The 14,963-nt window shown below is 39.4% G+C and overlaps 1 protein-coding gene and 1 long non-coding RNA gene across 2 annotated transcripts in view; one reads left to right on the forward strand and one right to left on the reverse strand.

Moving 5' to 3' along the window:
• LOC116702666 (endonuclease V) overlaps positions 1-10,825 on the forward strand; it is a 103,199-nt gene extending 92,374 nt beyond the window's left edge. The window contains exon 10 of the mRNA XM_032537013.1: positions 10,473-10,825. The gene's annotated coding sequence lies outside the window, so the exon portion shown is untranslated. The remainder of the gene's footprint in view (positions 1-10,472) is intronic.
• The window catches only part of LOC116702692 (uncharacterized), a 14,419-nt gene extending 531 nt beyond the window's left edge, over positions 1-13,888 (reverse strand). The window contains exons 1-2 of the long non-coding RNA XR_004335234.1: positions 13,875-13,888; positions 7,260-7,263 (exon numbers count right to left, since the gene is read on the reverse strand). This is a non-coding gene — a long non-coding RNA (uncharacterized LOC116702692). The remainder of the gene's footprint in view (positions 1-7,259; positions 7,264-13,874) is intronic.
• Between the last annotated feature and the right edge of the window lie 1,075 nt (positions 13,889-14,963).

The following is a 14,963-nucleotide window of genomic DNA, read 5'->3' on the forward strand; positions in this document are numbered from 1 at the left end:
GACCACGGTATCGATCACAGATTTACTGATGCAGAAAGGAGAAGACACATTGTTCATACTTTATACAGAGTGAGCCGCAGCTACTTATGGAAGTATGATAACTTGAAACACATTATTTGTAGAAATGAAACACGGCTGCTGTAAAGAAACAGCGTGAGAAAATGTGGGAGATGATCGCGGACCGACCGAATGCGTAAGCAGCCTAAAAATATACATTTGCTGACAACCACTGCTCTGAAACCGTCCTAATCATACCATTCAAGGATTAGGCTGCTAATCATTTGCACAAATTACCCGTTGTACTCTTTGCCTTTTAAAAGTAAGCAAAGGATAATGATACTCGTGAAATTTACCATGAAGACCAATCTTTTACAACGCTAGATCATGATGCATAAATATCTCTTTCACTCCTTTTCTCCCTCTCTCTCTCATGGACTATAATATAAATTACCTAAGTCATCTTAACTCCCACTGCTCGCTTTTAATGCAAAGTGTACAACTGTTTCTTTTTGCAAAAGACAAGGGACTCAACTATCATTCAGTCGGTCCGCTATTTTCTTCTGTACTTTTTCTCACGTTTGTTTTTTCTGTTTTTTCAGTTTTTTACAGAGGACAAGTTTCCTTTACCTATTAAATGCTTTGCTCCCTTCTTTCCCCAGCAAAATATGAGATAAAAAAACATTGCGGTGTCCTCTCCCTGTTGTTATATGAATGTACAGTAGACTACAATGCTTTATAGTTGCTGGTACAGTGAACTAAGACTATAATTTGGGAGGATTGTACAATTAGGATATGTTCTTAAAAATGTACAATCCTCCCAAATTATAGTCTTAGTTCACTTGACCATAGTAGATAGACATAGTAGTTACAGAATACAAAAAATAATAAACTAAAATAATTTAAGGCACATTGGTCAACTTTAGAAAGACATGTACAGCGCTTTATATTTACTTTACCCTTACTAACGGACTTCATTTGAAACACTTTTCTAATGATCCCAACCCTTGCCATAATATATTCATCAAACTTCTAACAACAATATGAACAGCAGTCTTCATACAGCAATATAACCGTAACGGTGACAATAACATGAATCATTTTAAAATAAGTCACAATGTTAAAATATTAACAGTAATTAACTGAACATCAACATGCACTTGTTGTATTTTCATGCAGGCTGATAACAATAAAGTAAACCCACTGCTGAGGGAACAGAAAAGGCTCCAGAATTAATAAATCCTGGCTGTTAGCCTGGGCGGGACCAGGCTAGCTGTAGGGAATAAATCTCCATGGTAACTTGGGTGCCTCTGCTTTTGTGCGACTATAAATGATATCAATAACAGGGTTTAATTCCATGAAAGCTTAAGGATTGTAATCTTTATCAGTTTAGACTGGTTCTATTCCCATAAGATACCATTTTTGTATAGGATGGCAGAAACTTTGAAAATACATGACAACAACAAAACATATAGCAATGTGATTATGTGAGCAGCCAGCAAAATAACTTGGATGTCTATTTGCAGTATCTACAGTATATTTCTGAAAGATCAGTGCATTTGTCTTATAACTCCAAACTTCAGACTATTTAGATAACTATATTTTACAGACATCTGTTCTCTGTGGAAGTATTTCTGTGTAAATAAATAGATGCAGAGCCAGCTTTTTCTTCTTTACAAAAACAAAAGTACAATATTTGAAAAGGCTGTTTTGTTTTTTGCTATTTTCCATCGCTGTTTTAATACACAAAATTCCAGGCAACCCCATCTGAAGCTCTGGTCTGCTGACAATGTCTGAATAATTCACCTCTGAATCCACGCACACACACACACACACACAGATCATAAAGGCCAGCCTTCGCATGGTATGTCAGGGCCCCCTTCCCTCTCTCAAACACAGTGACACAGTCCACCATGATTCATCTCCCTGGCAGTGTGAAGTGTAAAGGAGATTATTATCAGTGAAGGGCTCAGCCCCCCTGAAGATCCACTGCTTTGCCAGCTGCCCAGCAGAGGAAATGGGAAGATATTGCTAATGTTTTCAGCCCTGTTAGCATGCGAGCGGGCATGCATGCATGCGTGAGCATGTGGTGTGTGTGCATGTTATGTGCAGTAATAATGCCTGAAGCCTGACCAGCATAGCTAAGCAATTCCCAGGCTTGTTTACCATCTAGAAATGTGCTGACTTGTGGGGGTTTTGTGTGCAAATGTTTCGGTATGCATGTAGAAGTACCTGTGGGTTTCATGTGTGTGTATGGCCATGGGTGTATGATCAACTGTAAAATTAGTTTTGCACGTTAAGAAATCCAGCTGTTGTTGAAGCCTGTACAGTATGTTGTACAGGGTTTCTTGGTGATTCTCTCTTCTTCCTACTGTTTGTTGGCCTGTTGACTTTTGCGATTCTGACCAAAACAGGACTGAGGCCTATGTAAAATTGCCAAACAAAGAGTAGCATTACTGTATAATATAACATCATCATGCTATCCTGTGTATATTATAATGCTACTATGTAACTGTTAAGTGAGAGGGAAGTGGAGTGATATGCTAATCTAAATGCCAGCCTATTTGCACACATGTAAATTATACTGTAGGTCACTCATTATTTCTTAATGAGTTGTAGGGTAGTGGCATCTTAATCAGGTCTGCACTCAGTTAACCAATTAGCATAAATAATTTCCAAGTACTTAAAACTAGGGCAGCAACCAACAATTGTTTTCATTGTCTATCAATCTATTGATTATTTTCTCAAATAATCAAATTTGTTTGGTCTATAAAATGGTAGAAAATGGTTTTAAAAAAATAAAGCCAATCATTGTTTTACCAAAACCCCAAAATGACAACCTCCAATCTCTTTTTCAGTCCTAAATTCAAAGATATTCAGTTACTGTCATAGAGGAAAAAATAAAAAAACAGAAAATATTCACATTTACAAAACTTTTTACTTTTCTTTTTTAAAATATTTGACTCGGACACGGATTAATCAATTATCAAAATAGTCTCAGATTAATTTAATAGTTGACAACTGATTAATTGATGAATCTTTGTGTCTCTGCTCAGAACATTAGGATTCCACTTTGTGCATGTAGGTGATGCCAGGAGGTACGTGCAGAATCCCAATTCTTCTCACCCCAAGGTCTTAAAGGACTCTCAACCTGTGGCTTCACCTCATTGGTGATGAAGAGTCTGGAGAGGTTGGTTAAGCAGGAGTTAATGAATCAGGTAAAGGAACAGTTAGACCCTCTCCAGTTTGCTTATAGGGCTGGCAGAGGTGTTGAGGATGCAAAACTTGCGTTGTTAAAATCCCTCTACCAACATCTGGAATCCTCAAAAACTCATGCTAGGCTCCTTTTTATCCACTTCTCTTCAGCATTCAATACCATTCAGCCCTACTTGTTGGCAGAGAAACTTCAGTGTCTTTTTAACTTGAACCCTAACTTAATTGGCTGGATACTTGATTTCCTGTCGAACAGGTGACAGTGTGTTAGGGTAAAAGGTGTTTTATCATCTAAAGCTATAACTTCCACAGGCTCTCCTCAGGGCTGTGTTCTTTCACCATTGCTTTTTTTTTATTTTATATGCAAATGACTGTAGGAGTACGTATGAGAATAGGCAATGTGTGAAATTTGCAGATGACACTGTTATAGTGAGCTTTTTGAACAATGATGAAGAGGGCCATGATCCTTTAGTTGATGATTTTCTTGTGTGGTGTGAACGATTCTATCTATTTATCAACGTTTCCAAGACAAAGGATATGATTATTGATTTCCGTAGATTACAGCGTAATGTTTCACAAACTGTTATTCAGAAGATGACTGTTGAGACAGTGAATGAATATAAATATCTAGGTACCATCATTGACAGCAAATTATCCTTTGAGAGCAACTAAGATGCTGCCTGTAAAAAGGCCCAACAGAGACTTTTCTTTTTAAGGAAAATGGAATCATTCAGCGTGAGCGGGACTTTGATGACTTTATTTACCAGTGTTTTATTGAATCAGTCCTGACTTTTTGTATTGTGATGTGGAAAAGTGGGCTAACAAAGCTGGTAAACATAGCGTCTAAGGTGGTTGGGGTACAGCTACCTCAACCTCAACATATAAATGATAAACGGGTCAGGGGTAAGGCTAACCCGATTTCAAACTGCCATGATCACCCACTCTCAGGGATTCTTTTATTCCTGTGGCTATTAGGAACATGAATTCACTGGAGTGACATCTTATGAAATTTGATATAGTATATCTTTATTTATGAATTTATTCCTGTCACCTGTGTACTGTCAGATTGGATCCTGTCATTGGTTTTGCGGGAAGGACTGTCTCCATTAATTTGCTGATGTGTGTTTTGTAATGTGTTTTGTGTTTGTGTTGTTGTGTGTGTGTTTGTAATGTTGTTGGCATCTGGTGTGCTTTGTGTATGTTTGTAGTTCCTTTTTTAAGGATAAATAAACTTGATTTTTTCCTCTTTCTGAGGGCTTTATGTGGGAAAGCATATCCTGCTTTGTCTATTTGAAAATAAGTGGGGACCATCATTTTTCAAATGAACATCATGCTATTTCAAATAAAACTTGAAACTAGCAATTGAGACCATCAACTTGTTACGAAATGTTTACGGAGGAATTATATCAAGTGATTCTTCCATTGGCGTGGTCCTCCTGCAGTTCCATCATCCAGCATTACGCACGGGGGGCACCGCCGTATTTATATGTTTACAACAAGTTGTGATTGTGGACACCTTGCCAAAAGCACAGCAACAACTAGTGGTATCCTGCACCCCGAGGTACAATTTGAAGACAAAAGAAAGTCTAATAGACAAACACACTTTTCTTCATGCAGGTTTTGTCACCAACAGTATTAGACTTCGGACCGATAATGACGACATTAAGGGTAACGATTGCGCGAGAGCCTAACAGCTGTATTTCCAGACTTTGACATTTGATGATATATACACAGTATTATAGACAGATATCTAGTTATTTACACTGTGTTCTGCAGTTATCTAATGCTAGGGTAATTTATCCTGTACATGCAGTCGGCCATCTCCTCCTCCTGCACTATGTAGCGGACAATGTGACGGTGAGACAGCACTGATTAAATATTAAGAACTCATTTTAATTTAAGATTTGAGTTGGAGGTGTTTATGGAACAATTATCACTCAGTACAAGCGCAAATAACCCTGCTGGATTTAATCTTCATGATACCGTGGATGAGGCATCAATATTTTAAAATATTAGGAGTAATCGTTATTCCCACATTCAGTTTCTGCAGTCCGGCTTCAGTTCACCTCCTCACCATCTCCAACGCCAATTCCTTTTGTCTCCAAAATGTGCGTATGCATGGGTCAGAGTTTGCGCGGAAGACCGCACGTTCTCCCATCAAGTTTGTTTTTTTATCAGTCATAACCTTTGCATGGGAAGTGGCGTAAATACATTTTCAGCCCCATTTTGTGCATAAGCCACGTTTATAATTGAGACCCCTGGGCTGTTTTACTTTACTGCATAATTTAGAAAATATATATTCCTGTTGCGTGTGTCTATTTTATTTCACTTTTCTATTTTAGCTTAATGTTTGTTCTGGTGATTGTGCTTTTTTCACTTATTAGGGACAGAACATGTTGTTGCTTTCATACTTCATACCATAGCAAAGCTGCAGATGAAAGATGATCAAATTTAGAGTGATTTATGCATGAAGGGGAGCTCTGCCTGAACAATGTGGCCTATCAGCTTGGCATGTTTCTGTCACTTGTTTACTTTGAGTTTCTATTTCATTTCAAAGGTTACCTGTAGCTTCAACATCAACAATTTGGGGTTCAATAGGGCTTCCATTCCTTTAACCTTTAAAGAACAAGATGCTTTCCTTTTGTACAATGAAGAAGAAGAATTGTTCAAGGCTTGACACCCAGCTTAATGTCTGGCAGTGGAACAAGGAGTACTGGAAAAAGAAAGAAAAACATACTACTGACTTAATCTAAACAAGGACTACCCGACATCTACACATCATTCTATTGGCTGTAGTCCTCTATTAGGCTGGGAAAAAAACTCTTCTAAATAATTATAAACTATAAATACATAATCCTTGAATATATTTATTAAAATTAAAATGTTCCCTCTTTATAGTTAGAGCTGCATCCCTGTAAAACCACCCCTAATGTATCATCATGTCTTAAATCTAATTAGAAAAGATGCATAATAGCCTATTAGAGTTACACTCCCTAACTGTAATTACCTGAGTCTTAAGCCATCAAAGCTCCAGTGTACACTTTATAGATGTTGGTGCCAAAACTCATTGTTTGTCTTTAATTAACAATAAGCTTGTAATAGCAACACATGCAATGTCAAAATGGGTCGCAGCAAGCATGTGTGTAAAGGCCACACTGGACAGTGGGGATATATTTGCTATAAGTAGTGTCTATTTTAGGAAAGACCAGATGGGACAGTGGGGAAATAGATATTAGAATGGGTCCCTTTCATTTATTTTAACTCGTCAGTGTCCATCTGACAGTCTGTGCTACACATTTTAAAGCAATGCTTTGCAACAAAGCCTGTTTTAGCAACTTTCCATCAGTTACAACATATTGATTTGAAAAACAAAACATGAAATGCAGTTCCTCTATGAAATGTACAGGTTTAAAAACAAAAGTATTTGAACAAAAAACAATTCTGTGATCTTCATTCATCGACAGGTTTATTCACAGAGGAAGAGCAAGAAATGATGCCTCCGCCTTTACTTTCCTCTTTGTTCTTCCACCTCCTGCATTCTGTCAGATCACATGCAGATCAGCTGCAGTGTCTTTATTATGTGACAACAGGAAGTGCTTGAGGAAACCAGCACAAAACAGCGATACACATCATTACTTTTTAACCAGCTTTGAGAGAAGTTAAAGTATAGTTGTTGATCTATGTCATTTGATTGTTTATGAACCATTAGTGGAGACAGTGCCAACTACAGTAAGGGTTTAAAGGATAATTCTGGTTTATTCTAGCCTGGTTGACACCGGACCCTTCTCATTTGTAACTGAAAGTGTGCTTTGGTGGCGGTCATGTTGAATGGAAACAAAAAGCTGCTCGCTGCGCTATCGTCATCGTGTAAAGCTCGCTTCAAAGGTTTTGATTCGTGCCTTGATTTGGAAAAATTGGAAATGGGCTTGAATGGGCTTTTCAAGCCCATAAAATGTAAATGAAATTGAATTGGCCAGACTGACTTGCCGAGCAAATCTCAAATTTGCCTGAAGTTCTTTAGGATTTTCCCAGGCTAGGTTTATTCCAACTTGTCTTCCAAAAAGTTTACTTTGATTATCATCCTCTCAGCTGTGTACACACCACCATAAGAAGATTCTGATGGTGTTCTGTCCTGGCCCCGGACCAGGTATCCACATGCTTCCCTTGTCATGACTGGAGATTTTAACAAGGCAAACTAAGCTGAGCTCACGAGAGAAGTTACGTGTTGGACTGCACTTCCAGAGGCTACACTGCCTCTCTGACATCAGTGTGTCAGAGAAGTGTCCCAAGCACTAGAAGTAGTGACAAGCTTCATGTTTCTATGGTGACTGTACAGTCATTCTTGAACCCAAGACTTTAGGGATGATGGATCTCGCTGATGCTTGCAACTAAGGACTTGCTGTCAGATGTGTGGAGGAATACAAAGTGCTGTCATATAGGCTCCATTATTATTATTGCACACTTACCTTTTACCACATTCTTTATGCCACCCGCACATTTCACTGCACATATTGAGAAACATGAGTATTTGACAAATAAATCATTAAATCGTCAATCTTTTTCAGATCAGGTTAACAAGCCAACCTGATTATCTAAACTTTATTTGGTGGTAAAACTGAAATAAGTGCACCCGTTTTTGTCCAAGAAAAACTGCACATGTATGGCAAGTTTGGTTGGTCAAAGTAGGCCATTGGCTTGTGAACTCTGATGGATGTTTACAACGGACAGTTTGTGTAATAATTTTACCCTTCACTTTGGTTTTGTCTTTAAAATAGGTTTTTGTTAACACAGGGGTTTGTTTAAAACCTGTCTTATCATCTTACTGTTGGTGCTTTTTGCCCCATTTGACAGAGGTCCAAATCTGCAAAAGACCTAAATTGAAATAAACTGGAATTATCCTTTAATCCCAGTATTGATAGTGGCCCGATCTACATACTGACCTCCATGGTAATACAAAGGCAAGACAAAACAGAGACAATTATAACAACCTAATGCTTTAGTTCTGCAAAGCTTCTACTTGTAACAACACCAGCTCCAAAGAAAAGAGGAGAAACAAGCTGCTTCATGGTGTTTGGTCCTGTGTGGACAGACTCAGGGGTGCTGTGTGTGTTTTATGGATATTCGTCTGCAGTGATGATTTTGCAGAGTCATCAAAGCCACATGCACTGACTCACATGCATATAAAATCCCACCATCAGAACAAATAACACACCTTCATAATCACCAGCCATACCTTAGTGTGTCGATATCTAATGACATTATATGTGGACACCCTGTGGCTGCTGTGGATGCAGCGGGGGCCACGTCTTCTTTCCTCTTACACTGACCCTGAGTCAGCCTTATGTAATGTCCGCTCCCTCGCCGTTATAGCTCTATTATGCTGTCCCGTTATTGCCCATTCAGCACCTTGACTGGCACTGTGGCCCCTGTAACATGATATAACAGCTTGCCATCTCCTTCTCCATCTGGCTCTCCCTCTTTGTATTTATCTGACTTTCTCAAGCAATTCCTAATTCCAGTTTACCTGCGCTGCTCTGGTGCTCAGTGTCGCTCTCTTCCATATTGCTTGCTGATGCTGATTGCCTCTGTAATGCACTGAAAATGTCCTGGGTGGCTATTTAGTGCAAATTACTTTGTGTTGTGTTGCTGTAGGGCCCAAACTAGCTGGACTGGGGAGGCAGGCTGAGGCCTCCACTGCTTGGGGGAAAATAATGACGGAGGCTGATAATGGACCTTGCTGTTTGGCTCCAGTTCTTGCTGCTACAGCATAGAAATAGCTGTGGCATGATAGTATGTTTTCAGTATGGTGTTGATGAAGCCCCTTGGTGGTGTCTGAGTTGAAATACATCATTATACCATCAGCTCTGGATGCTTTCCTGTTAACGCATCAGGGCCCATGTTCATAAAAAGATCCTCAGGGTGATGAATGTTTGGTCCTACTTTTAGGACCAGGACTAAGAACATTTTATAAACTATAACTACTTAACTCATAGGGAATCTCTATCTCGGCTGATAAATCAGGAGTTAGACAGATATTAAGAGAGATTTTTTGGGACTGCTTGATGATGGCTGGCTTAATGAAAGATAATTTTGACTACAGACAAACAGCATTTTGGCTAATTCTGGCTTTTTAATCCATGTGTAATCATGTTTTTTTTGTCATTTTGCATTGTCCTTCTTCTGTCCTTTGTACTTCTTAAATGAATTGAATTGACAAAAATCAAGTCATATTTGAGACTAACCTTGTGCAAGATGTAAATGAGAACGCATGCTGGCCTTGCACTTCAATGTAACAGTGATGATTCTTTCAGAGCCAACATTTTTGGCAGTCATGCTGTAAATCAAACTTTGATCGTGCTTTTGCACGTCATCAAGATACCGTGATGTGCAAACCGAGGGTCCTTGTGACAGCAAACTATTATGTCCCTCTGGCTGAATGTCAACTGCATAATGAAGAATACCTTAACTTAATTACAGGAGGTAAAATATTTTATAGGGTCTTATATCCTGTTATATTTTAGTCAGGCTAGTTTAAATAATAGCAGGCCTATAGTATTGGAGGAGGATACATTGTGACAATATTTCCCCAGACTGTGTGACTGTGTGACAAGAGTACCAAACTTTACTCTGTAAAGGTTGTAATAGTTAAAAGGGAATTGGAAAGTGGAAGAGAAGATTCCATGTTCTCCAAAGAATCCCTGTGCAATATGTGCCTGATGCAGCACTATTATAAGAACTGTAAAACGCTGTGTTTGGATGGGGGTGATTACACTCAGCTCAGAGTCAAATTACTCATTTTATTTTACTTAAAACAACTTTTGGCGGGGCCCTGGTAGCTCACCTGGTAGAGCGTGCACCCGATGTACTAAGGCTTACAGGAGTCCTTACTGCAGAGGCCCGGGTTTTAATCCGACCTGCGTCCCTTTGCAGTATGTCACCAACCCCCCCCCCCCCCCCCCCCCCCCCCCCCCCCCCCCTTCTGTCTTAAGCTGTCCTATCAATTAAAGGCCCAAAATTCCCCAAACAAAATCTTAAAAACATCCACGGATAAATAATTTGTATTGTGCACAAAACAAACTTAAATTATAGTTTGACCTACATGTATACTTCTTTTTAGTGTCCTGAGATAACTTAAGTTATGATTTGACGCTACAAACTACATTTAAATGAAAACTGCAAAGCTTCCCAACTTTCTTTACTATAGACAGTAATATATTTATGTTATTTCCTTAAATGGTTTGTTCTGTCTCCTCTAGTTTCAGGTTGCAGATGCAGCGAAGGATCTCAAAATTTTGAAATTCGACATTCTGAAGACCAGCATCTACAGAAGACCACTAAAGTGTGTGTGTGTGTGTGTGTGTGTGTGTGTGTGTGTGTGTGTGAGCACGTGCGTGTGTGTGTGCGCACGCTGTAACTTTTGATCTGCTTTTTAAAGTGCAGCTGTTTTAGTCTGGGCCAAGACACAAGTCGTATTAACTGTATCTTTTTATGCACTTGCCCCATATTTAAACTGGATGTGGGTCAGATTGGCTTTTTTTATACACTGTTCTCATTACATTTTTGGGTCACTCAGCTTTTTACACTAAGAGCCTCGTAAATAAATTATGAATGTCCCCGTTCTGCTTCAGAGTGCTGGTCATCTGCTTATATCTCTTGGTTGTGTGAAATTGTGCTCAATGGTAAATTCTACAGTGGGCTGTATGGGAACAGTAAACACTGTTACACACACACACACACACACACACACAATCCCAGTCCATATCGTGTATAACGTGTCTCTCTTTAAATGAGTCAGACTTGGCAGAGGACACCGCTGTGCCAGGCCGGTCGCAGTGAGGCGAGCGGAAAAGAAGAGCAGGGGGAAGGGGGCTGACTCTGCAGGGATTGGGGCCAGAAATAGAAGTGGTCAGATGGGGCGGTATTGATCAGCAGGAGGGGTCAGAGGATCAGCTGGTGGAGACTGCAGACTGGCCCCACTTCAGAGGGATGTACAGAGCGTAGGCACATACTTTAGATAAAAAACAGAACGGACGGATTGTGGCATTTAAGGAAGCAGGACAGTTTATTACATGCTGCTGAAATCACATACTGTATGAAGCTTGGTAACTGAAGCTAATGAGAAACTATGAATACTCTAATCAGGCTTTTTTCTTTGCTCTAATTGACAATTTCTTAACAGGTTGGTCAAATGTTTGCTGATGTGATCAGTAATTGAAGTAACTTAAGCTGCCTGTAAGTCTGAAAAGTTTTCTGATTCTGTAAAAGATACGTTTACATTACTACTTTATGTATGTGTCAGAAGGCCTGTGTTTTAAGTAATATATCTCACATTTCTATGGACATTTGTTTTGATTGTAACATTGAATTAGTTAACTATAATGCTGTCCCTTAGCTCTTGTTCACTCCTCTTCTGTTACACAGCTGTACAGAATGCCACAGGAGGCGAAGGTAAGCTTTTATAGAACTTTAATGTATTATACTTCTCAGTTTACACACAGCTATAATTTTGACTTCATGGGCGTTTTTTTCTTCTTCTTTTTTTTTTGAGGTGCAGTACGCGATTCTGCGTGAAGATTGTTGATGTTTGACCTCAACTGCCAAACAAATCCAACCAGGTCTATAGGACAAACCTTTTCATGTCACAACTTAGAAATGCTCTGAAACCTTTGAAAAGCTCCTGAATGCACCCTGAACTAGAAAGTCATAACTCTGCTATAGAGTCCAGAGGAGCTTTCCCGTAACAACCACCACTGTTAGTGTCTCTGCGGAAGAAAAAAATATGGCAGAGTCGATGTTAGCTCATGTAAGGTTGTGGATTGGCAAACTGTTGCTACTGCTGTAAAGCCAGCCAGTTGGGAGCAGCCAGCCTCTTCTTGTTGATAACTCCTGGCCCCTGGGGTTAGGGCTAGCATCGCTTACTATACCTCTAACCAAACCTGTAATCAGGGGTTAATCTGACAATAACAGGACAGTCGAGTATCTTTTCTAAACTGCATAAGTCAGCTGAGTGAAGTGATGATAACGTGAGCAATCCACCATTTCAAATGCTACATTGTTTGTCAGCATTGCAACTGGTCACATTAGGAGGAAATTTGGCCTTGGCATGCAGTCAACACAGTCATAATTTAGCTTTACTGTAAACTCCTGGCATTTGTCCTGCCGTTTTTCACCACTTTTGAAGAAGACATAACAGGAGTAACTGGCAAACCAGCTTCTCTGAACTTTGGGTTCCCCCCACCTTCCAAATCCTATGTTAACCCCCGCCTGTAACCCCAAAACTCATATAGCGTTGGACTTTGAAAGTAAAACCCAATTACTATTACTACTTACTGTAAGTAGTAAGTAGCAAGCTTGTGACTGGGAGATTTTTGGTTCTCAATCAACTTACCTGGTTAGATAAATGTTAAATAAAAAATGAAAGTAGTGGAAGTAATGATTGCAGCTGAAGTTTCCAACTAGCAAGGTCTTTCTTTTTCAAATGTTTACCATCTTTACACTAAAGCACAGTAAATCACACAGGCAAGGAACATTTGATTTTATTTGATTTTATCAGGATCCCCATTAGCTGATGCAGAACATCTGCTACTCTTCTATATACAGTATGTATATGTATATATATATACTCTTACACATATTACACTAAATACATAAGCACTGAATATAGAAAGTTGAATCTTAAAGCATCTTTGAATACTGTACATATAAATATTCCCATACACAAAAAGTACAAAAGTATTTACAAAATATGGTTATAGTCGTAGGGCTCTAGGTTGCTTTACTTGTTTTTTAAAGCTTGATTTATTGTGTGCTTTAACAATCTCAGCCGGAAGTTAGTTCCATGCGACCATCCCTTGATACAGTACTGGACGTTGCATTGATTGTGTTTGGGTTCTAGGAACTTTGTAAAGACCTCTGGTGGCATGTCTGGTGGGGTATTTATGTGTGTCAGAGCTAAATGTAAGTTGACTTTATAAACAATTAGACATTTTCAATTCATTAGTGTTTTTAACAAAAGCCAGGAGAGATTGACATGCATGATGTTTACATTAGATCTAAGTGGACATTGAAGGGCAAGACGAGCACCTCTGTTCTGGACCAGCTGCAGTTTACCTAGATCCTTCTTAGCCGCACTTGACCATATCATTGGGCAATAGTCTAGATGTGATAAAACTAGAGTCTGCAGGACTTGTTTGGTCAGGTGTGGCGTTAGAAAAACAGAGTACCTTTTTAAAACAGATACATTTCTCCCCATCTTTACAACAAGAGAATCTACTGTAAATGCTTTGTTCACAACAGTTTACAACCTACAATACACAAACAAATGCACGGTAGTACGGTGAACAATGTGCCAATCAAAGTCCTGAATAAAAATATGCACCTTTGGCTGCTTAGAAAAAATCATCAACAGAGGCTGAAGCTCTTTAAACATGAGGCAAGGGATTCAATGCTCTAGGAACGACTATTTCAAAAGCTACTTCACCTTTTTATTCCCCCCCCCCAAAAAAAAAATCAGACCCTGGATAGGAACAGACAGTTCCTACCTTTACTTGCTCACATTTTGAACTGCGACCATCACAAGATACTGAACATTTAACATTATTCACACACCATACAAAGCTCATGATTAAGCAGTAATGACACAGGAGGATTCTATCTGGTCTGACGGTGTCTTCCTCTGCTGTTCTCTGTTAGCTCCACAGTTTTACTACCCGCAATCCCTCCATCTCCCCTTACACTCTGAGTTTCAGAGGCCCTCAGCAGTTGAAACTTGGGTGGACATCCTTGCTATGTGGTTATTTAGAGCCTGAAGCCCCTGACAGAGGGCAGCGATCCGGCTGTCCTCTGACAGCACTGTCACTATCTCTCCGCAGCCTCTCTGTCTCTCTCGTTCTCTCCCTCGTTCTTTTTCAAGAAAAGATGCTTTGTTTTGGCTCACCCTCAACTCTGACCTCCATTTATCCTTGTGTTTAAATGTTTTTCTCGGCATCATAATTGTCCTGTCGTGTTCCTCGGCTTTTATTTGTTGTTGAAGAATGTTTTTTGTGGCTTATAATTTCCAATATTGCATTTTACAAGACTGTGGCCCTGATCCCTGTAACCTGCTGTAAAATCGATTCAAAGTAATACTTTATACAACTAGAATTACAAGTTTGACTTTTGATAAGTTTGAGAAACATTTTTTAAAATAAATGTAGCCTCTCATTGCCAGATCTATCTCCACAGCGCTGGGGAGTACACCACACATACTGTACATTCTTGGATAGGAGAACGCGACGCTCTGGGTTGTTTGCACTTCTTTTAACCAATCACAATCGTCTTGGGCGGTGCTAAGCTCCGGAACGCAGCGACAATGGCTCTGCTAAATGGTCTCGGGAAGGAACTTGTTTTAGTGGAACATTTTCACCCCGCAAAAGAAAACATCACATATAATATTAAATGAAGTTAACTCTTCCCACAATACAGTAATGTGAACTATTTAATTTGTACATGGTTACACCTCATTGGCTCTTACCAGTGTATCACCGTGTGTACTTCGTCCACAGCAATCCCACCAGTCGGTCCCAAAACATCCCAGTTAGAGAGGAACTGCCATAAACATATCAGAATCAGCTTTATTTAGCCAGGGATGAGGACACATAGGAGAATTTTACTTTGGATCATATTGATCACAATGTGCTTACTCATACAAAACAAACAATATATGCGCACTATAAACTGAAACAATATAGATAGGTTGAGACAATAGTGCAATG

The sequence above is a fragment of the Etheostoma spectabile genome, chromosome 2 (genome assembly GCF_008692095.1).
Source record: "Etheostoma spectabile isolate EspeVRDwgs_2016 chromosome 2, UIUC_Espe_1.0, whole genome shotgun sequence".
Lineage (NCBI taxonomy): Eukaryota > Metazoa > Chordata > Actinopteri > Perciformes > Percidae > Etheostoma > Etheostoma spectabile.